The 24,978-nt window shown below is 41.6% G+C and overlaps 1 protein-coding gene across 8 annotated transcripts in view; it reads right to left on the bottom strand.

Moving 5' to 3' along the window:
- LOC134226322 (CD151 antigen-like) overlaps nt 1-1,501 on the bottom strand; it is a 335,335-nt gene extending 333,834 nt beyond the window's left edge. For 5 of the 8 annotated variants that reach the window (XM_062707031.1, XM_062707037.1, XM_062707029.1 and 2 more), the window contains exon 1: nt 1,321-1,501. The gene's annotated coding sequence lies outside the window, so the exon portion shown is untranslated. The other 3 variants (XM_062707036.1, XM_062707033.1, XM_062707032.1) reach the window with 3 other exon arrangements.
- Nucleotides 1,502-24,978: the final 23,477 nt, after the last annotated feature.

Below are 24,978 nucleotides of genomic sequence, written 5' to 3' on the forward strand. Positions count from 1 at the left end.
GACAATTTCCAAATCTAAAATTGCCTAGACCGCCCCCGGGAATCGAACCTAGCCACCCTCAGCATTGTTTTGCTTTGTTGCCGCACATATTACCGCTACGCTAAGGAGGGCCCATATTTAGTGGTTATTATGTAGTAATTTCTTACTGAATCTAAATTTTGCCACTAAGAACTCTCTGCCGTTATTTAATGCGGTTTGTGATCAATTATTTCACCTGAGTTCAAAAACCACCATTACTATCCACTTTCATTGATTTTCTTCAGATATTCGATTTTCGTATAACTCCTCATCGTTGCTAATGCTTGCCGCTACCCTTGCAGCTCGAAGGCCAATCCGAGTGAGTGCGGCAAGTACATATATCACAAGTTCAATATTTGAACATTTGCTTTGATAATATTTAAAACACAATTTTCGCGTGCGCAAACACACAAACAAGATGTGTGCCGGATGAACGGATGTGCTGTCCCGTTTCACCATCGAGAGTCAACGCTCGTCGCCTCATGAAATTTGATTTTCCGAATTTCGCCTTCGATATTGGTTGGTGCCAAAAGTTGAATGATGGTCCGGGGACGTGAGAGCGTAAAATAAATATACACAGTCAGTGTAGTCACGTCCCGCCCTTACCGGGAAAGGCAGTTGTTTGTCTATTTTTGCAACACTTGGCCAAAAAACCAATAGTTACTGGATTCTTTCCCGTCGGTTCACTGTAGAATAGCACTTGACTCGCATCGCAATCGGACAAAAATCGTTGGAAAGCAATACACAGTAGAGTGTTTCGAACAAAACACGATGCAGAGATCGTCATGATTCGTAGAAGCGTTGAACATTTTTTTCTTTGTAACCATTTATTATTATTTATTTCATTGTTTTACAAAATATTGGAAGTTTTATTTTTTCCATTTTATTTCAATTCAACTCACTAGATTACGGTCCTGTCTGTAAGTGTGTTCATAATCAAGAGAAATTGTAAATAATCCCAAGAAAAATAGGAGTGCATGAACTCTAATTATTAAACTCGTTTAAAGATCTTGTATTTTCCAGCAAAGCTTCACATTTCAACAAACAGCACTTTCCACGTTCCGCTTGATGAATAATGTGATACGATTGATTTGCTATTCGCGAAAATAATTGGAGCTCGCTAACCGCCTCAGCAAACATCTCGCACATCGCCCCACACAAAACATGAAATCACACAAATCGCGAACTTTGTCATGCGACTGCTGTTGCTGCCGAACCCCACACACACAAGAAACCTATTCCAGCATCCCTCGCAAGGAGATGTTATCAAAACATTTCAAAAAAGCCGTCAAGTGAACTCACTTCGACACGATTTGTTATCACTCGCGACTATTACCATAACCGCACCATGACCCGACGGCAGCGACGATATCAACAACCGGCAAGTTTATTTTCAACCTACGACGTAGATCACTGCGACCGAGCGGACGAACGAACGATCAGCGCGCTTCCATGTGGTCGATCTCGCGGTTTAAAAGCGACTAGTTGGGTTGATGGAACCGAACGCTCTCTGTTGTTATGATCGTGATCGAAAGTATTAAGGCAAAACACTATTCAAGAAACCACGTGCGTTTATTGCTCAGTTCTCTGAAGTTCTCTTTTGGATTGCTGCTTCGGTTGAGGCGTATAGCCCGGGCACGAACCAGCCACTCCAATGCCGCACGGACAGCATGGCGGTGGGTCGTTCTCGTGGTGATTGACAGACTTTACTGTGGAGGAGCGATAGTGCCATGATAGGCGAATTTATTCTTGCTCGTTATCGTGTGCCATCATCATCATCGGAGTTGGGAAGTTAATGGTTCGTGCAACATGCAAAACACGGTCTAAATTTGGGTGGAGTTACATTGTTTACCAGTGAGACAGACGAGAATAATCGATAGACAGTAGCAGACATTCCACAACAGCACAAAAGTTAGAAATAGGGCAAGTAGTGTTTCATTATTGAGGTCAAGTTGCTGAAGCTTGTGACGAGCGATGATTTATGATTTTTCATTTGAATGTCGCCCTGTGCAGTTTTATGAAGAGATTCATTAGTAACCTGACCTGAATTTTGTCCAGATGCAAACTGAAGTAAGATATTATCTACCGACGATACTAAGAAACTACTATAACTATATGGTAGTTAGAAGCAACTGAATAGCACACTCCACACATTAAACTCCTTGTGGATTGAATGCGAAATAGAAATAAAATTGTATTTTATTTAGATAGAAATTGAATTGAATTTAAATTGGATTGGACTTGGAGTGGATTTGGATTGGATCAACATTTTTCTTGGATTGGATTTTGATTTGGATTGGATTTGGAACGGATTTGGATTATATTTTGATTGGATCTGGATTGTATTTTGATTGGATTTGGATTAAATATGGATTGGATTTTAGTTGGCTTGGATTTGAGTTGAATTTGGATTGTATACAGATAAGAATTGGAATCAATTCGATTTGGTTTGAACTTGAAGTGGAATTGTATTCTGATTGGATTCGGATTGAAATTGAATCCTTATTTGACTTGAATTAAATTTTGATTGGATTTTAATTATAAATTAATTGAATAAAATGAGTATTGGATTGAGATTTAATTTCATTTTGATTTATTTCAAATTGGAATGTATTTGGAATGGAATTAGGTTTATACTGGATTTGGAATTATTCGTATTAGATTCTATTAATTTTTGATGGATTGAAATTGCGTTTAGATTGAATTAGATTTAACTATTTGGATAATATGTAAAGTGGAATTGAATTTGTATCGGGTTTGGTTTGAACCTGAATTGAATTTGAACTCGAATTGGATTGAATTGAGATTGGATTGAGTTTGTATTGGAATTGGATTGAATTTTTTATTGGATTCAGATTCGATTTGAATTAACTTTGGATCAGGGAAATTGTATTTGGATCTGGCTTGAATTCGGAAATATAAGATTTGAGTTGGATTGAATTTTGAATGGATTTTATTAAAATTTTAATGATTTGGATTTAGTTCGACTGAGATTGAAAGTAATGTGGAGTTGTACTTTGATTGAATTCGAATTGGATTTAGATTGGGTTTGGATTGAAGTTGAATTTGATTTGTATTGGATAGCACTATGATTGGATTGAGGTTTGATTTGATTTGAATTTAATTCAAAATAACTTTCAAATTTATTACGATTGCATTTGAAGTACACATAGATTGGATTGAATTTTGATTGGATTAAATTTGGATTGGTTTGAATTTAAATTGTGTTCGGGTTTGATTAAATTTGGATTGAAGTGAATTGCATTTGTATTGGATTTAAGTCGGATTTAAATTGGATTTGGATTATAATTTGTAATGGATTTTAATTGGATTTGAATTGGATCAAGATTGGATTTGAATTAGATTTGCATTGGATTTCGTTTGGAATTTAATTTTGATTTGAATTGAATTTTCATTGGATTTAAAATATAAATGAATGGGTTTTCGCTTGGATTTGGATTGAAAATATGTTTTGTTTTGATTGGGATTGAATTTGATTTGGATTAAAATTGATGGAATTTGAATTGAATTCGGACTGGATTTGGATTGGATGAATCTGGATCCCGAGCAGGAGAAATTGGATCAATAATACCTAATTCTGTTATTGATACCATACTCTGTTATGAACTAGCCCTGCATAAGAGATAAATTACTAAAGTGATAATACCAAAAATTATTATGCACTAAACTTGAGCCATAACATGCTCTGTTATTAAATTATATTTCAATACCAAATGCATAACCAATTATTGATCGTTTGGTATTGAAATAACTAAACATGTTATGCCTTATGTATTCTGCATATAAGTTTTTGGTATTATTTTTCGGTATTTGGCCTCTTATGCAAGACTACTTCATACCAATTTCTGTTATTGAGGTCGTCGCTCCTGCTCGGGATGAATTGGATTGATACTTGAATATATTTGGATTGAATTCACTATTTGGATCGTGTGTGAAGTGGAAATAAATTTGTATTGAATTTGGTTTGAGTTTGAATTGGATTTGGATTTGATTTGGGTTGAATTTGGACTGGATTATTTTTTTGTATTTGGAAACTCATTCTGTTACCTTTTGTATTGAGATTATAATTGTATGTATTAGGTTTGGATTAAATATGGCATGGATTGTGTTGAAACTTCAAATGATTTGTATTAAAATCGACTTGGGTTGAAAGTGAAGGAATGGCAGGATTTCTATTGGACTGAGATTGGATTGAAGTTGAATTGAATTTGGATACGATTTGTTTTGGATAAATTTGCATTAGATTTGAAATTTTTTTGAATCCGGATCAGATTTGGAGTAAAATAAGTTGTTTTTGAATAAAATTTTATCTATATTAGACCAAAAATTGATTCTAGGTTTTGTTATATTATCGGATAAAACTTTATTGATATTAATTAAGGATTTAATCACTAGTGAGACGTCTCACTATTCACTTCGCGCTTCTCATTTTCTACAGTGAGAAGAGAAAAATGAAGAGTGAGAAGTGAGACGCCTCACTACTCACTTCTCATTTCTCACTGCTTACTGTAAAAAGTGAGAAGCGCGAAGTGAGTAGTGAGACGTCTAACACCCCACTTCGCATTATTCACTTTGTACAGTGAGAAGTGGAAAATGAGGAGTGAGAAGGGAGACATTTCACTTCTTACTTCTCATTTCCCGCTTCTCACTAAAAAAAGTGAATAGTGCGAAGTGAGGAGTGAGACGTCTCACTGCTCACTTCACACTTCTGATTTTATACAATAAGAAGTGAGAAATGAGGAATGAGAATTGAGACGTGTCTCTTCTCATTCCTAATTTCTCATTTTTCAAATGACCTATTCGGTCAAATATCCTATTTGGCCAAATGGCTTATTCGGCCTAATGTCTTATTCGGCAAAATGTCCTATTCGACCAAATGACCCTTTCGGCCAAATGACTCTTTCGCCCAAATGACCCTTTCGGCCTAATGACCATTTAGGCCTAATGACCCTTTAGGCCAAATGACTCTTTTGGCCAAACGACCCTTTCGGACCAACGACCCTTTCAGCCGAATCACCCTTTCGGCCAAACGGCCCTTTCGGCCAAACGGCTTTTTCGGCCAAATGACCCTTTCGGCCAAACGACCCTTTCGGCCAAATGACCCTTTCGGCCAATTGACCCTTTCGTCTACCCTTTCGGCCTAATGACCCTTTCAGGCAAATGATCCTTTTGGCAAAATGACGCTTTCGGCCAAATGACCCTTTAGACCAAATGACACTTTCGGCCAAATGACCCTTTCGGCCAAATGACCCTTCAGACCAAATGACCCTTTAGGCCAAATGACCCTTTCGGCCACATTACCTTTTCGGCAAAATTATCCTTTTGGCCAAATGACGCTTTCGGCCAAATGACCCTTTCGGCCAAACGACCCTTTCGGCCTAATGACCCTTTCAGCCAAACGACCCTTTCAGCCAAATGATCCTTTTGGCCAAATGACGCTTTCGGCCAAATGACTTTCGGCCTTATGGTCTGTTCGGCCAAACAATTTTCGGCCTAGTGGCATTCGGCCAAATGGCATTCAACCGAACGGTATTAAGCCAAACGGCCCTTCTCCGTTTTTTTATTTGGGCCGAGTTTCGGCTGATAAAAATCGGCTCCCGGATGGATACGACACTTGGGGGTCCCTTTAGATTTCATTCTTCGGATGACTGCTTTTTAAAGAACACTGGCTCGAAGTGCGCGAACCAGCTTTTCAGCTGTCCAAGTCAGTGAGTAATCGAGGCAATAATCTCCGATTGCTGCAGTCATACTTTCTTCATTGGTCGGGAAATCCACCCATGCCAACCTGTCCTGTTTACTGCAGCGCTCGACTTCCACCGTTGACGAGACTCGTACTTTACTACTTTTATTCTTCCATAGCCTTTGCTTCTCTACACTCCTGAATCTTCCATCGGGTTACCTCGGTAATCCATTCTTTTCGCTGAGTGCGCAGCTCACCCAAGTTCACCCAAGTTGCTGCGGTTTCGATCACCCACTTCTTTTCTACTGTAGCCTACGCTCCATCGTCGTGAATAATTAGTTATAGAATGATCAAATATTTGAATGATACGCTTGAATGAGAAACTTTAGAAGGATTAATTCATAATCAGGGATCAAAGTCGCCGTTGACTAGAATCGTATCAACTGGTACGACACCATAACCAATGAGGTAGTAGATTCAGCGCCATAAATTAGATTAAAAAAATCATTAGGAAAAGCTCGCGAGAACGGTAATAATCCATGAGAACATTTGCGAAGGTTAGGGCCATTTGTTATCTTTGAGAAGTTGGGAAAAGATTCACGATCAAAACCGAAACTGAGCGAGCAACTGACTTTAGACTTTGACACTACCGAGCTATTTCGAAGATGATCGCGGGAAATTGAACTTCCGTTTAGTTCGGCTGAGGTACCCTTCCCGAATCTGAGGGTCAAGGTTACATCTCATTCTCATTCGAGCTACAGATTAGTGTAGAAGTGTTGCGAGCTTGTCCGAGTCGAATATCCGTTGAATGTGAGTTAAGTGACGTGGCAATATTTCCTAATTTTAATCTGTTCATTGTTCCTTTGTTAGTCTTTAGAACAAAAGTTATCATAGAATAGGGCTGTACAAAGTGTGCGCATTTAAGAAAAAGAAACAGGTTTAAGAAATTTGTGAATGTGGTAAATGTTTTGTGAATATCCCAAGGCTATATCTACTTGCTAGCGACGCTTTCCTGCTGTTCGACGCGAAGAGTACGGCTTTCTGCAGCCACCGGAAGACGGTGGCCCGCCAACGCGCCTCTATTCCATCGCAGTGGTCGTCAATAGCCACAGGGCGGCCAGAGTGAGCCAAAGGTCCATCGTGAAAGTCTCTATCCACATGGGACGCGACTAAACCGGCATCTAGTCCCTCCCTACCGCGCAACGTACCTGGAGCGCATATATCACAGCAGCACATCGTCAAGTTACTGCAGCTAATCGGTGAGTCGCCTATTGAGGATGATAAGAAAATAACCTACAGCATAAGTTGTATCGCTTGTTGGGCATGGGTGACGTCTTTCCGGGATCTTTGGAGGAACAGTTTGTAGCGTGACAGTTTGGTTAGGTTGCATAAGGTAAAATACCCAGTTTAGGAGTAGGAAACAGATGCGCTGGCTCGTTCGCTTTCTGTTCGGAAATAATAAATGGACTCGCCCTAAGTAGAGTTTCACCGGGCAAATTAAAAAGGAATGTGCGGTCTCCCTTACCGGAGTGGCGCTTAAGCCGCACATTTTTCCGAGATCGGCCAGTGCCAGCTACACTACGCTGCCATCTTCCGGTCCATCCACTACCCGAGTTCCATGTTCTTCAACGAACGATCTCTCCTCAGCTGCATCTTCTAGTCCGTTTATGTTGATTTGTCGCCCGAGTTTCTCCTCCCGCCGCTCAATCCGAGCCATGGGTTGTCGGATCACTCCAATTAGAAGATGATAGTCAATCGCAATTTCAGCGCTGCGTTTATTATGAGCTTAAGAAGGCACCGGCTCCATTTTCAGCTGCTCCATTTCCAAAGGAGCCAAATACTAGTCCTTCCAACCAAAAGCGGCTCCAGAGAAGTAAGTCAAACGCTGTTGGCTGCAGACGGGAGAAGCGGCCCAGAGAAAGCAACAACATGTCAGTCACTCACCGTTCGAAATGACTAGCTGAAACGTTGGCTCGGCCACTTCAAGTTGTGACGACTTATCCTAATTCAGATTTATGGACAGGTTGACAATTCTCCGACGGCGGCAGACAGGATTCTGCCTAGAAGATTATGTCAGGCCGGGTAGCGGGTCACTTTTTAGTGACTTGGTCACTTTTTTCGGGAAAGTCACTAAAAAGTCTCTTTTTTCGGCCTCAAGTCACTAAAGTCACTTTTTCTCGCAAAAAGTTCACTATTTTCAACTATTTTAAAACGGATAATGCTTTGATTATGGCGGAAATAAAATAACGGATCTTAAAAAAAAATGATCGCTCTGAAACTTCGACAGTCGCTTAACTCGCTGCTTTTACAGGCATTTCACCAGTAGCTTATTGAAGGTGTTTTACGTCACAATTTATAAATTAGTATACAGTAATGCAAGCAGGAGACCTAACGATTCGGATTTTATTTTAAAGCTCAAACTTTATACAGTAGGGAAAGGTGGGCAGACTTGATTCCTTGGGAGACTTGACCCCTTAGGAGACTTAATTCTCCGCTAATTTACCGACAACTATAGTATTATTGTCTCTAGAGAAATTATCGTTGTGTGGCGAGTTATTTTTTTGATTGACATCCTTATGCAATCTATTATTTACTGTGTTTTGTCCCTCCTAAAGATGTTTTTAGTGACCACGCAAAATTTAAACAACTTCTCCTAATATTGACAAAATGTTATCATTTTTGCACAGCACAAGCCGTAAATATGCTAAATAATCTTCACTTATAAAAATGCCAACATTCCACCACAATTTCAGGATAATTGAATTTTGAGTTGTTGTCAGAATATGAGGAGACTTGATCCTTAAGACTTGAGAAGTTTGGCAAACAAATTCAAGAAAATTTAAATTGTTCTCAAGCGGCCAATTTTTTGTAGATTTGACAGATGTCATGAAAAGTTTGCTCTAAAAAAATATTAATTGAGTAGATATCATAGAGAGAGAATCAAGTCTCCCCAATTTTGAAGATTGCATGCGCTATCGAATTCCATGGCAAAAATCGTTCATGAATACGCACAGCAAGTTGGAAAATCTGCGTATTTTGTAAGAATAATATTTGAAAGTTCAGAGAACATGGTCCTGCATTATAAGCAGGAGGTCGAGCGTTCAATCCCAGGCTCATTGGACTTGAATCTTTATAATTTTTGTTTCGTTCTCTATCAAAACGATCCGTACTGTTGTTTCTTTTGCACTGAAAATTCCAATAACTTCCGTGGCACCTGTGATAAATCGTAGAGTTCTCTGCATCTGTCTTAAGTAGGTTTTCAGCTAATCCAGTGAACTTAATGTTTACTCATTCTCACGAGAAGAGAATGCTCATTCACGCAGATTTTTGCCTTCGGAAAAGAAAAACATGTCATATGAGTGATAACCATGTTTCGCTCACTTCCAGTGGCGTAAACATTTGATTTGCTCGCAAGACTAATCATAGTTTTGAGTTCTGTTTTTGACTGTAAAATTTCCATGGGATTAAAAGAAAGGGCAATACAATTTTACTTAGTCACTGAGTCGATAAAAGTTAGCGTGTACGATTTTCATTTCTCTTCTGAGTTCGTTCTAAGGCAAAAGAGTGGTGAGTGAAAGATGATTCCCATTTGACCCAAAAACGCTTGTTTTCGTCTCATCTAACTTGCAACTGAAACTGAAAGTTACTATTTGGTCACTTTTTTACAACTGAAAGTTACTATTTGGTCCCTTTTTCCGTCAGGTTTGGTCACTAAAGTCACTATTTTGAGCGGCATCGGTCGCTACCAGCCCTGTTATGTGAGAACCATACTTCGCACATTGCATCATCCTAGAGCAATGATTTTCATTTGGTACTGATTGACCAAGGAAAAGCTTTAGAAACCTAGAAGCAAAGGAGGTCCAGAAAAAATCCAGAATTTCCTGTACTATGGAATCGCAAGAACGAGGCAAGGATGGGTGTATTATATCTATTTTACTGTTGCACATCGTAATCGTCGAAATCATGGGCTCCTCTAGCAGCCCACCACCAAGCAATCAAACGACCTCGACCCAGATGATGATGGCAGCCCTTACTTTGCACCGTTCAATGTGGAAAAACGATCCATAAAAAAATTAAAAACGATCTATAAATAACATTTGAATGTTCCATAAAATGCTACCATAAACCTATAAAATAGTTCGAGAGATTCCATAAAGAATATTTTTATGATCCTTAAAACTTATAATAAAAACTATATATTGATCCATAAAATTTCAAATTTATTTATATCCTGATGATGATCCATAATTTCAGCCATATGATCCATAATTTTGGTCATATGATCCATAATTTTGATAATGTAATGGGATCATATCACCAAAACTATGGATCATTTGAACAAAGTTATGGATCAAATGGCCAGAATTATGGATCATATGACTAAAATTATGGATCATATTACTGAAATTATGGATCATCATCACGATAAAAAAAAATGCGCAAATTTGAAGTTTTATGGATCAAAATATAGTTTTTTATGGATCATTTTCCAAAGATTTATGGATCATTTGTCATATTTTCATGGGAAAATAGCAAGAATTGTATTGTTTTTCTTGACCATGTTAATGGAACATATTTCTCAATTAATTGCTAAATTTTAGCTTAGTTATGGATCGAAAAATTATTCTTTATGGAATCTCAATAACTATTTTATGGGTTTATGGTAGCATTTTAAGGAACATTCAGATGTTATTTATGGATCGTTTTTCAGTTTTTTATGGATCCTTCTTTATCGTTTACATGCAAAAGTATGTTTTGCCACTGACTTCTCTACCAACGCAACAGCATACACGCTAAAAATGAACTACTCAAAATTGAGTCGAATCCGACTCATTTTCATTAAAAACGGGACAACTCAAAATTTGAGTAAAAGATACTACTTCAATAAAATAATGATTGCACTTAAACTAGGAGTCTGTTTGTCGTAAAATGCACTTATATAGATAGATAAACTTGATTCGCATCTGTCGTATTAAAAATTGATGGAAGGCCAAGCTTAACTTTCGCGAAATCATCATTTTATTGAAGTAGTATCTTTTACTCAAATTTTGAGTTGTCCCGTTTTTAATGAAAATGAGTCGGATTCGACTCAATTTTGAGTAGTTCATTTTTAGCGTGTACTCTACCATGTGCACGTGTCGAACGCTCCATTCATTAACCTCCACGAGACCAAACCGTTGAATGTGAACAACTCCAACTCCAAAGTAGCCACGGCGAGTAGTGGGAAAGATCGAAAATCTTCGACATCCTCAAAGCCAGCTAACGTCGGAATTCAGATCAACATATAACATGGAGATCCAATCAGTCCAGGCAATGCACCAAACCTCGAATACTCAAATCTAACGTGAAATCTGTGATGATATACGGCTGTGAGACTTGGTGCGTATTAGCAAAGATCACATAAATTTGCAAGTATTCATCAACCGATGTCTACGTTTTACATCTTAGGCCTGGTGGCCACACAACTGGATCAGAATTGCTGCGCACTATCGATGATGCCATCGAAATCCGATATCAACAGCAACTCCACAGTGTAAATGAGCGAAGACGGAATCTGGAAGCAAGTGCTGGACTGCAAGACATCGCAGCAGAGCCGAACCTATGACCTCCTGGCGACTAATCCCTAACAGAGAAATATACGAAATTGATAAGAATCAAGCTTGGGTCCAAGTCAAGGATGAAGATCTTTTGCGTTGGCTCTATGTACCCCACAAGAGTGAGTGTGTGAGAATTGGATCCTAGTTTTACATGGGTGCTGAGAAGGAAATCAATTCCAGTGCCGTATAGCGTATGTATGCTATTTTTACAAAGCAATAGAGTAGTACGGGTTTGTCCGAGGCCGTATATCTATACCACTAGTACAAGTAGCATGAGATTCCAATATTTAAATTTAGGAATGTGGACATGCTAATATGAAGTATTCCACCGATTCTACTTCACATATCTATTTCGTACTTCATGAAACAGCCACGTTCAGACATCACATCTGTGATTTCAAAAGTACATCTGACCATTGCCCCTCTTGATCCAGTTTTCATACTTAAGTTTCGTACTTGACTTAAACAAAAGCTTATAAATCTAACAGCGCTTTTTCAAAATTAAAAACAAAATTCTACAGAAACACAAACGTTTATCTTTCAGGCTCGTTCTAAGGGAAAAATTAGCGAATGAACGATGTTTCTCACCGCAGACTTCGATAAAATATTCTTCTTGTTTTCGTCTCACCGAAACGAAAAGTACGAACCCTGATCAGCACAACTACAAAATATAAAATACCAGATGTTACACTGCCAACATTCATTCCAAGAAAAATCTTATCGTTGCTCGAATCACTTTGGGCATGAATAATGCACAAATATCCAAAATTATCTATGGAGTGGAGCCATCCACTTTCAAAGCGATAACATGCTGCAAAACTTTCCATCTTTCCTCCCGAGCAAGCCGATGCAAATTGTTTCTTAAACGACCCAGCTGCAAATGCAATCGGCCACACTTTGTTCACACTTCTACTCCTCCCCATCCCGACCCGACAGAGCTGAAGCTTCATTGGGAGGGCATGGGGTGCCTCTCTGATTTATTGCACCCCATTCGGGCAAAACTTTTCTCAAACACCCATAAAAATAATCGTGCTACGTGCAACATACCCAACACCGACTTCAACTGGAAAACTACCGACTTGGTTCGAAAACTTAACCGTAGTCGAATAAATGTTGGCAACAGAAATTGCGCCAAGACGGCTGACGATGCGGGGGTGTGAGCGCTAGAAAGTATGGACCCGGGCAACAGGTAGCCTATTCAGGGTAAAATACTCCTAAAGTAGTGCTCTGCCTGATGGAATAGTTTACTCCCCACGAAATAAGCTATCCTTTCAATTGTTCAGAACGAGTGGAGGGTGTCAGACAAGAATGCACCCCAATAAAAGCATTATACCTAATGGAGTGGATCTCTTGAAGTTAATCAAGTGCCGGCGGAGTGAGATCATTGTATGCAAGTTGAATGGCTCAGTTTTGGAGCTCTGTTTCGCTCGGTTCATCGGGTCGACCAAACTTTAGTTCACTCTTCCATTTTCTTTCAAATAAATTCGGTTGATTATGAGGCGTTTGAGCGTGGCTCATTGCTGCTTTATTCGGAGGGAAAAAACTTCAGTGAGGTTTGAAGCCGGTACGCCGAAATACCAGACAAAAACAATAACCAAGCATGAGGAGAAAGCGAAATAAAGAGCATAAGCTTGGAGAGAGGGTATGTTGTAAGCATCACTCACTTATGTTCATTACTTATGATCTTCCGTTGAAGAGATATAGATCAGTCGAGAAGAAAAGAGAAATGAAATATTTCATTTACAGAGAATGAATTCAGGCGCTGATCAGGGGTTAAATTGGTATCTCTCTGTATTCACCTTCGAAAACAAACTGCCATTTACTTCGCAATTAGGGAAAATATCTTCGGAAATATGGTCAATATGCGCTCTCTAAACAAATCTCTTAATTTAACTATGTATTCTCTAGAGAAATATGATTTCGGAGTGTTCATTAATAATCTAATATATCAGTCATTCTAATGTTCCAAAACTGTTCATGTATACATAACCAACAATACTGCATACAAGAAAACGATTTTATTGCAAATTTGAGAATTTCCATCCAAAATAAACGATGCCGGCCAACATGCGGCTATACCCTAAGAAGGGTATAAAATCATAAGGGTTGTGTACAAGACACGACCGCCCGACGTAAACTACGTTAAACAGTTTGGTGAAATGAAGAATCTAGTGCCAGTGCAAGAATACATATTTGCAGCAGCTCTCTACAATACGCGCTCGTTATTCTGCTACGAACGGCAACGTAATTCTGCTACGACGTCGTACTTTGAACAAATTCGTCTCTCCTCAATCTTCCTATGTTTAAAATGGTGTCCATGAGAAGAATCGATTAATTCCAAATATGTAATGCATATTTCGAATCACTAACGACCACACGACCCACGCCATAGGCTGGAATAACAAAACCAAATAAGAATCTTGAAAGAATTAAACTTGACTGCCACTGAAGCCATCCATGCGAATACATATTTGTAGCATCTCCCTCCGACGCGCCCTCGTGATTCTGCTACGGACGCCAGGCAACTTTATGGCGTCTCCAAGCGGTTAATTTGCACTTTGAAAAAAGTTCGCCTCGCCTCAATCTTCCTTTGTCTAGAATGGAAGCCCTGAGAAAACCCGATTTTTCCAATATCCCATATGTATTTGAAATAAAATTTGCTCAGCAACAACAACCACTGGACTGCGCGACAGCCATCTGATGATTCGGTTCTACGCACGCCGTTAATTGCCAGATCCAAAAATGCTGCTTGTAACACGGATGTAAAGATGTACTGCTGTTGCCACGACCGCCACCACCACAGCCGTTGTCGCTAGGACCGCTTCTGGACGCCTTGGTCTGCTTTCCATGAAATCCAGAATGAAAATGACGCGCGCACGCGAAACACGGGGCTTTTCATACACAGGAAAAACGAAGCAGTGGATCAAAAGGCCCGGGGGGTTTTATGAACGGGATTGATTATTTTTAAATTTTTAACCCGGTTTGGAAAGAAATAACATTTTCAATAGTTTGCCGTTGATAATGAATAGTTTTAATACAATTAGCAAATTGGTGGAAAGTTTCCGAATCTGTTAATAACAAAATCTTGAAAATCCGTCGAAAGATGAAGTCGCCAATACCGTTTGAAATCTTACATGATTTCGTGACGGTCCCCAATTTGGAAATTTTTATTTTGCACCCTGTATCCGAGGCTTCCCCTTAGACGTAGTTAACGTCAAAATGCGCGAACAAAAATCACGTCCGTACGTGCTGCTGTCTCGAACTGGAATGGGCCACGCGCGCGCGGGAGAGCAGTTTTCTTACAATCAATAAAGATGGCTCATTAGTCCTGCCTCTTTGTTGTCCGGTATGACTGCAAATATTGTGTAACCGTCACACACTCACCAAAGGGGCGTGGCTACAGGTTCAACTTTATTGATTACAAGAAAGCAGCTTTTCCGCGCGCGCGAGCCATTTCATTCGAGAGTTCCTACCGTTCGCGCAGCTCCTACCGGAAATTTTATTCCCGGCGAGGGTGTGGGTCGCGCGGTCGTCGTCATTAACATTAGCAGAGCTCAGTTTAAATTTTCTTGTATGATGTAGGAGGAATGACGGCTTTGGCAGGTTTTGTTCTATTATTTTCGAAGGGGGGGGGAGATAATTGACCAAATTTTATGAAATTTGGCCACCATATTCTTTGATATGCAAAAAATGTTTTGGCCAAATTTGAGCATAATTAGTTACAGAAAACCCCCTGACAATAATAGAACAAAACCTGCCAAAGCCGTAATTTCCCTTACTAACGATTGGCTACCATCAATGAAAGTAGCTCTTAAGTCACAACTTGAGGCGAGATGAATTTTGATCAAAGTAAAACTTAATTGCTTGGTGATAGCAGATTGTTTTCCGTCGGTAGTAGAATAACGGTAGCACGATTCAGAGAAAGACTTATAATTTTGGTAGATAGTCATCCATGCGAAAACATTTTTGCAGCTTCTCCGTTTTACGCGCGCTCGTGATTCTACATACATACAGAAAACATACGATGATTCAACTCATCCAAGAGTTTTTAGGTGCTGAAATGCCACGCGCACGCGGGAGAGCAGTTTTCTTATAATCTATAAAGATGGCTCATTAGTCCCGCCTCTTTGTTGTCCGGTAAGACTGCAAATATTGTGTAACCGTCACACACCCCCCAAAGGGGCGTGGCTACAGGTTCAACTTAATTGCTTCCAAGAAAGCAGCTCTTCCACGCGCGCGAGCCATTTCGTTCGAGATGTCGCGGAGAGCAGACCGTGGTACCACCTTCGGCATCGGCGGAAATTTTATTCCCGGTGATGGTGTGGGTCGCGCGGTCGTCGTCATTAATATTAGCAGCGCTCATTTTAGATTTTCTTGTATGATGTAGGAGGAATGACGGCTTTGGCAGGTTTTGTTCTATTATTGTCAGGGGGGTTTTTGGTCACCAAATTTTATGGAATTTGACCACAATATTCTTTGATATGCTATGATATGATATGATATTTGATATGAAGTACTAACGATCGGCTACCATCAATGAAAGTGGCTCTTGGGAGCGTCCAAAAATTACGTAACGCATATGGGGGGGGGGGGTTGGGCGAAGTGTGACGACCCATACATAATTTTTAGATGCTTCATACAAAAAGTGTAACATAGGGGGGAGGGGGGGTTGAAAATGCCCAATTTTTGCGTTACGTAGTTAAAGGATCTTCCCTTAAGGTGACTCGGGGAGGCACTACACACCGTGTTATTTTTCCTATCTTTTGTCTCTTTCTAACATTGTCACCTCGTAATTTCGGAGTGGCGTATTTCGGTTTTCAGTTGTTTGATGTAACTGTAAATGTATCAGCATGTAAAAGATATTTTAGTTACTAGATAAAGATTGTCGCTGTTGTCGCTGTCCGAAACATCTTTTGCTGGCGAGGATAGGGGAGCTAAATGTCAAAGAAGGAAAATCCATACGATTTGACAGGTATGTACCACACATGTTTCGGACAAAAGAACAAAGGGAACAGTAGCGACAATCTTTATCTAGTAACTAAAATATCTTTTCAGCATGTAGATTGCGAGTAAGCACGCGCCGGTAATACTTTTTCAAAATCATATTTGTTGTAGAAAAAAAATAAGCATTAATGATAATCAATAGTATCAATAGAATTGGCAAATTGCTGAAGGTTTTCCGAATCGATTGATAAGCAAATGTCGAAAATAAGATAAAGACGCTATTAGCGTTTGAAATCTATCCTAATTTTTCATCTCGGAACCGATTTCTTTTTCAATCATCAACAGGAAAAATACAAAATTAGAGTCTCGCGGGAAAATTTCATGTTGTGCCTACAACATCCAAATCGTTGCAAACGCCACATTAGTGAATAAATTGCTGTAGCAATCTTCCGATGACAGCCTATGCTCGGACCGGCACTAATGCTATGATTCCGCTACCGATGCCAAACAATTATGCTTTGTTCTATGAAGAAAGTTCGTCTAATATCAACATTCTCAATCACTAAAATCATACAACTCCGAATTACGCTAGAAAATTTTACCGAAGAATTTTCCAGTTCCTAACGGTTGCACTTTAGGAAAATTATTTCAACTTAACCTTCCTCTCAAATATAATGATGGTCCTGAAAAGAACCGATTAATTGCCACTTATGTGCCTTATTAACAGCAGCCACTGGGCTGCGCGACCGCCATCCGATGATTCGGCTCAACGAATGCCGTCGATTGCCAGATCCGCCGAAGATGGGACACGGATGAAAATGATGTGCTGCTGCTTCCACGACCGCCACCACCACCGACCGAAAAAAATTTCATCCGCACCACCACACCGCTGAGACAGCCTTTGTCACTGGGACCGCTTCTGGACGCCCTGGTCCGCTCGCCGTGACATCCAGAATAAGTAGTAGTAAAATTCTTCTTTATTTAAAACATTTTTTGTTCTACAATCATTTTATACATGTACAGTGATCGGCCGGCTTGGCCCTCCAACTTTAATTTCAATTATTGTTATTATTATTATTATTATGCTATTACTTAATTTTTAAAATATAATGTATCATGACGGCCTTTAGGAGGCGCTGGTGTGTTTTTTAAAATTTGATAACCTAACTACTATGTACACTAATATTTACAATAAAAAAAAAATTTGATAACCTAGATTGGAACTAGCGCCCTAATTGGAGCCTGATCCGAATGCAAGCAACGAACCCTAAACTTTTCTTTACACTCATCAAAGCGTTCATGTAAGGTTTTTATTCCGGCCAGACGGTGGACCTCGGATGTTCTTGTCCTGGGAGGGGTGTTGAGGATCATCCTCAGGAATTTGTTTTGGACCCGTTGAAGTTTGAGGTGGTGGGTTTTAGCGCAGCTCTCCCAGACCGGCATGCCATATTCGATCACAGGGAGGATGATTTGCCTGTAGACAGCAAGCTTATTTTTCAGGGACAATGACGACCGGCGGTTGATCAAAGGGTACAGTAGTTTCAACAAAACGTTACACTTTGTCACCGTTTTGTCAACCTGTTGCCTGAAAATAAGGCCTAATTGGCCTATCCCATAGTCGTGCCATTGAGGATGATTTTACAATCCTCAGACGAAACATGTTTAGAAGATTTTGAGTAGGGAAAATTATGACCTGGGTCTTCGCCGCGTTGATACAGACAGATCATCCAGCTGGTGAGGTACTCTGTCAGGGCATCCAGGCCTCGTTGGAGTTTTGCCACTAGCGCTCTGATCACTCTACCGTTGTAGACGATGGATGTGTCATCTGCGAACAGAGACAGAATGCCGCCTTCTGGAGGTTCTGGCATGTCGGAGGTGAACAGATTGAAAAGCAGGGGCCGAGGATACTGCCCTGGGGAACGCCTGCGACGATGTTGTGCGCATTGGAACTCGCTCCGCTGATTGAGACCCGGAATGTCCTTGCCGACAGGTAATTGTTGATGATTTTCACCAGGTAGCTGGGAAGATTGTAGCGTTGTAGTTTGTACACCAGGCCATCATGCCATACATTGTCAAATGCCTTCTCGACATCGAGTAAGGCCATGGCGGATGTTTTCGAGACAAACTTGTTCCGTCTGAGGACGTTGGTAACTCGGGTCAGTTGGTGTACAGTAGGGCAGTTCACATTTCAAAAATGTTCGAAAATTCCAACTCCCATATGTCTATTAGCATCATTTTGATAATATAGGAGTCCTGGCAAATTTTCAGCCAATTCGGTGGCCATTTAGGGGTGGCGCGAAGTCAATTTATGTTTATATGGAAATTTGTATGGGAAAAACTAAAAAAATATTCAAGTCTCCCTACATCTGTCAAATCGTGATGAATTCAAATAAACATCCCGAACCTCCCTTTTTGGAATCTATATAAATGAGACCTCCGGATAACACATTAGTTATGAGTGGATTGAACGGTTCTATTGACAGCGTGAATATGAGATAAATGGCTAAAATGGTGTAATTAGCCTCAACGTAGCAGTGAAAACATAAATCAAAATTAATGAGTTACCCACTGGTTAAGCTCAAATAGACTCCAAAAATGGAGGTTGGGGATGTTTATTTGAATTCATCACGATTTAAGAGTTGTAGGAGGATTTGAATAAATTTTAAGTTTTTCCCATACAAATTTCCATATAAACATAAATTGACCTCGCGCCACCCCTAAATGGCCACCGAATTGCCTGAAATTTTGCCAGGACTCCTATATTATCAAAATGATTCTTATAGACATATGGGAGTTGGAATTTTCGAACATTTTTGAAATGTGAACTGCCCTAGTGTACAGTTGACCGACCGCGTCGGAAACCAAACTGTTCCTCGAGCAAGATGTTGAGATTTTCGGCAGACTCAAGTAACCGATGATGAATAGCTTTTTCGAATAGCTTGGATAACCCTGAGAGAAGGCTGATGGGCCGATAACTTTTGGGGGAGGAAGGATCCTTCCCAGGCTTCCGGATGGGGATGACTTTCGCTGACTTCCAGGACGATGGGAAGTAGCTAAGCCGGAGCTGATTAAAGATCAGCAAGAGGTGCTCAAAGAACGGAGCACTCATGTGTTTGAGCTCGAGATTCAGGATGCTGTCGAAGCCTGGGGCCTTCATGTTCTTCGACGATTTGATATAGGCCGTCAATTCGTCAGCTGAGATCTCCAACTCCTCCGAGAAGTCGTTGGGAATCAAATGGATGTTGTTAGCATGCTCGTTGACGGCTGCTTCGTGTGGACTGACGATGTTCTGCCCAAGATTGTGTGAGCTGACGAAGTGACGACCTATTTCAGCGACCTTCTCTGCAGGAGTTATCAAGCGATCCTTAGAGCCATTATTGTCTAGTGGGATCAAAGGTGGAATGGGCCGAGGCTTGGATTTTAGAATTTTGGTCATTTTCCAGAACGGCCTAGCATAATCTGGGAGAGTGCGGATCTTATTCGAGAAGTCGTTATTTTGAGGTCCACCATTCTGGCCTTGATAATTTTATTGATTCGATTGCAGCGTGCTTAAGCTCAGGCAGTCCAGTACGCTGAAACTGCCTGCGAGTGACATTCCGCAATCGAATCAAATCTTTGGTGAGTGTATCGATGTTTAAGGAGTTGCTTACCTGCCGAGCCGTCGGTACGTGTTGCTCTCGGGCCGCCGTGATCGCCTCCTCGATAGCGCACAGCTGGCGGTCGATACTTTCCGGCGTCTCCGGACGCACCTCGTAGTCGACGGTGTTATCGACGCACTGCTGGAACCGCTGCCAGTTCACTCGGTGGTAGTTCCGCCGTAACTGCTGGTGCCGATTGACCGAGGAGCCCAGTTCCGCCACCACCGGATAGTGATCCGAACTGAGCTCCTGGTATACAACCGGCTGCGAGACGTGGTCACTCAGGTTTGTTACGTAGAGGTCGAGCGTTGCGTGGGCACCGGACCGACTCAGCCGAGTGGGGAATCCGGGCTCAGGATCGTGTAGTGGCCTTCCTCCATGTCGTTGCTCCAGATGGTGCCGTTTCGATTGCCGCGACTGTTGCCCCAGGCTTGATGTTTGGCATTCAAGTCGCCGGCAATGATATACTGGCCTTGCCTCCGCGTCAGCTTGACGATGTCCCTCCGAAGGGCAGCCGATGATCCATCGCCGGCTTTGGCTTGCGTTGGACAGTACGCCGCGATGAGCGCGATTGTGCCGACCGAAGTGGTGATTTCGACACCGATGGCCTCGATGACACTGAGCTGGATGCTTAGAAGCAGACGACAGTTGATGTTGTAGCGAAGAGCGATGGCCACACCACCTCCCCTGGTCGGCCGGTCGAGTCGCACGATGCGGAAGTCCGGGATGTTGATGTTCACCTCCGGTTTTAGGTGCGTTTCGGTGATGAACGCCACGTCTATTTCCTTCTCCTCAAGGAAATCCTTCAGCTCGATTGTTTTGCTCTTTAGCGAGCAAGCGTTCCAGTTGACCAGGCCCACCCTAGCAGCCATTTTCAATGATGAACATGCCAAGTGTGAAGACCTGGTCGAATCGGGTTTTGCAGCCGCGCAGTCGAGTGGCGAGCTGCGCGAAGATCGGCATCAGCTGCTCCGGAGTGTACAGCGGGGCAGATTCCTCCGGTGGGACGGCTTCGTTCTCCGACTGCCGACGGAACCCAGGAGGAGGGAGCGGGGGCCATTCGCTGGTGGACGGTGCCGACGATGCTGGAGCTTGGACCGATGCAGCTGCCGCTGCCAGTCGCTTGTGCAGCTGTAGCGGTGGGAGTATTGGAATCACACGACGGGGAGCCGGGATAGCTGGAAAGTTCACCTCGTTGATTACAGGAACACGGTTCTTCTTCGGAATGGTCCTGGTGGAAGCCTTCTTCCGGATTTCCAGGCACTCGGCCCGATGTTTGTCGCCACAGTTGGCGCACTTGGGATCGGCCACCTCCATTTTGTCGCACTCGTCAGTCGGATGGGGTTCACCACACTTGTTGCAGCGCGGCTTCATGCGGCAGTTCCTGGTGCCGTGTCCGAAATTGAAGCAGTTGGTGCATTGCGTGACATCGCGGTGCACTGGCCGATATCGCTCCCAGTCAACGACGGTGTAATTTATAACTCCAACCAGCTTCAGGTCCTTCCAGGTAGTGGAGCCGTGCTCCAGATGGATCAGGTAAAGCTGGTCGCGATATTTCCTCGCCTTGTCGTGACGAGCGATCTTGTGGACGGCTACTGGCTTCAGTCCGCAACTTTCAAGCTCTGCTTGGAGCTCTTCCTCCTTCATGTCGTGAAGTCCTCGCAGCAAAGCCTTGAGCGGCTTCATGCCGGGGTGGTCATGAGTGTAGTACTCATACTTGTGGACCTCGAGGAACTCCACGACGGATTGATGATGGTCCCTGTTGGCCGGCATCACTTTCACGCCCTCGCTGCAGAGCCGAAAAGTACATTTCAGCCCCTTAGCGATCAGCTGGCGAATTTTTGGGCGCACTTCACAAACACGGCCGGGCACTTCTCCTTCCGCTCCGGTTGCACCTGCGGCAGCTGCGATTCCTCTTTTTCGGCGGATTGCCGGCGTCATCAAGCGGCAACGGCGAGAACACGTTGCTCTGCAAAAGCTGCTTGGAGGGGTTACCCGCGCCTCCAAGAGCAGTGCGCTTCGGCACTTTTCCAGCGACCGAATCGGCCACCGAGTCTCCCATGACGGGTCCGGGAGAAAATAACGCCAACGCGACAAGCGAAAACGTAAACAGCGAAAGAACGAGAAAAAACACTTCGAAAAAATGCGCGAGCAAAAAACACGTCCGTACGTACGTGTTGCTGTCTCGAACTGGAATGATCCAGAATAAAAATGACGCGCGCACGCGAAACACGGGGCTTTTTATACACAGGGAAAACGAAGCAGTGGATCAAAAGGCCCGTACCTTACTGCAATCTAATGTCCGTGTTGGGGATTTATGAACGGAATTGAATTTTTCACCCGGTTTGGATAGAAACAACATTTTCAATAGTTTAACGTTGATAATCAATAGTATCAATAGAATTGGCAAATTGCTGGAGAGTTTCTGAATCGATTGATAAGCAAATGTCGAAGATCCATCGAAAGATAAAGACGCTATTAGCGTTTGAAATCTATCCTAATTTCGTGACGGTCTCGAATTTGGAAATTTCGGTTTTACACCCTGTATCTGAATCTTCCCCTTAGACGTAGTTTACGCCAAAAAATACGGTTATTTGCTGATTTTAGCAATAAAATGAGAGCTAGGACATGATATAACAATTCAATCGAGACTGCCTTGTTACTATTCAGTCGAAAGCTCTAAAGAGGTGATCGCCATGCCAGTGTAACTTAATTAATTTCGAATCTTCCAAATACAGGTCGCACTCGATTATCTCGAGTATCGATTTTATTTTCACTCCGGATAATCAAATAATCCGGATAATCGAATCACCATAAAAAAATTAAATCTGCAATTAAAAAATCTATATTCCTTGCAGTGGTGTAGTCAATTATTCAAAAAAAAACCTGAATAATCCACCTTCGACATCGGTGACTTTATTACTTTTGAGTCCATAGTCCGATCCAGCCAATTTTCAATATGAAATGATAAGACAGGATTTCCATTTGAATGCAAGAATGGTTGAGAATACGTGCAAAAAAAAAATGCCGGATTATTTACGCGTTTTTTGTACAAAAAATTGTAAGCTTTGAAGAATATTATTATGTGATTGAAAATCATTAATACTTGCAATCGACAATAAAACAAAACGCATGCACCATCCCGCACACCTGCAAAACGCACCAACAGTCGGTTTGAATGCGAATCGAAAATCCAGCCCTGCATCAAATATGCGGCGCAAAGCGGCGCGCCACTGCAGTAGTTAGTTTTCAGACCGCATCGTGCTTTCGTGCTGTGCGGTTCTTTCTCTTGTTGCGGAAGGAAGTTTTTAATACTACCCGAAGCTATTTTAATTTCAACGGTGCTTCTTAGCGCTATTTGTACCCACTGATCCCGTTACGATCTTTACGGACCCGTGCCTTCGTTTTACGTTGGACCCGTTTGCGGAAGTAAAATTCCGACAAGCGGTGGTAATCCTGCAGGGACACCGTTCTGGGAAAAAACCTCTTAGAAGGTCACGTCTCCACGCTCAGCAATGAGTATTAACAAAAACAAGAGGAAGAGTCTCTGAATTCTCCACTTCCTTCAAAGAAACAAGGTTTCAAGACCGTCCTGCCCAAGCGCGGAAAAAATAGAAGGAAGCTGGAGAATTCAGATATTCCTTCTAACTCTAATATCGGAAATAATTCTTCTCCAATCGAACTGAGCAATCAGTTCGATTTGATTAATGATGAAATTGAGCAAATCGAATATACATCTAGCCCAGGTGATTCGATTCATGCGAAAAAGCAAAGGATTCCGCCAATTGTGGTATCTGTTGCCGAGTTTTCTGGCTTTCGGAATGAAATCTTGAGTAACCTTCAGGGGATCAAGGTTTCATTTCAGATTGTTAGGAAGGGTGACTGCCGCGTTTTGCCGGGATCCTTTGACGATCGCAAACGTCTTCTTCAGTATTTAACTGAGAAGCGCCATAAATTCTTCACATACGACGACAAAACTGAGCGATTGTTCAAAGTCGTCTTGAAAGGTCTCCCCAGTGATGACAAATCACTGGATGAGATTAAAATTGAAATTTCTCAATTACTTGGATTTTCACCAGTCCAAGTAATTAAGATGAAAAGAAATCCCACTCTGGTACTTCCCAGAGGGGCATTTCTCAAGAATTTTATTTAGTTCATTTTAACAAAAGTGAACTAAATAATATGAAAAGTTTGGAAAAGGCCTGTATTATGTCTCATGTCCGTGTTACATGGGAACATTTCCGCAGGCCTGGGGGAAATTTCCAAAATCCCACCCAGTGCCGTAAGTGCCAAAAGTGGGGTCATGGAACCAAACATTGTCACATGGATGCTAAATGCATGATTTGTGGTGGAACCTCTCACGCCAAGGGCGCATGTCCTGTGAGAGAAGATTCCAATAAATTTAAGTGCGCAAATTGTGGGGGCAATCATAAATCCAATTTCTGGGAATGCCCTTCACGCAAAAACGTTTTGAATTCCCGTGCAAAATTGATGACGGGAAATTCCAATCGGATCCCAGATTCGGCGAGTAGAAATTTTTCAAACGCTCAAATTTCGAAACCAGTTACCGGTCGAGCAATTCATACCCACCACAATTCACAAACAAATTTTGCCGCTCGTCAACGGGTAGCAAGCACTTCAGTAAATTCCAATTTTTCGAATGTACCTACGTATGCAAACATCGCTGCTGGTAGACAATTTTCTCAAAGTGAGGTTTATACCCATGTCCCAACGGAAAATAATGGTCATGTTGCCGATTCAGGTAGCATGACTGCTTCCGACTTTGATTTTTTAACTGAACAATTGCATCACATGATTGATGCAATGTTCAAAGCAAATACCATTCCTGAAGCTGTTCAGGTTGGTATAAAGTACACACAAAAAATTGTTATCGGACTCCGTTTCAATGGATCCAAATAATTGTGTGAATGTTCTAAATTGGAATGCCCGCTCTCTAAAGGGTAAGGAAGATGAATTATTCAACTTCCTAATAGTTCATAATGTGCATATTGCCATTATAACAGAAACTTATTTAAAACCAGGACTCTCCATTAAAAGAGATCCAAATTATTTTATCTAC

The sequence above is a fragment of the Armigeres subalbatus genome, chromosome 3 (assembly GCF_024139115.2).
Source record: "Armigeres subalbatus isolate Guangzhou_Male chromosome 3, GZ_Asu_2, whole genome shotgun sequence".
Taxonomy (NCBI): Eukaryota; Metazoa; Arthropoda; class Insecta; order Diptera; family Culicidae; genus Armigeres; species Armigeres subalbatus.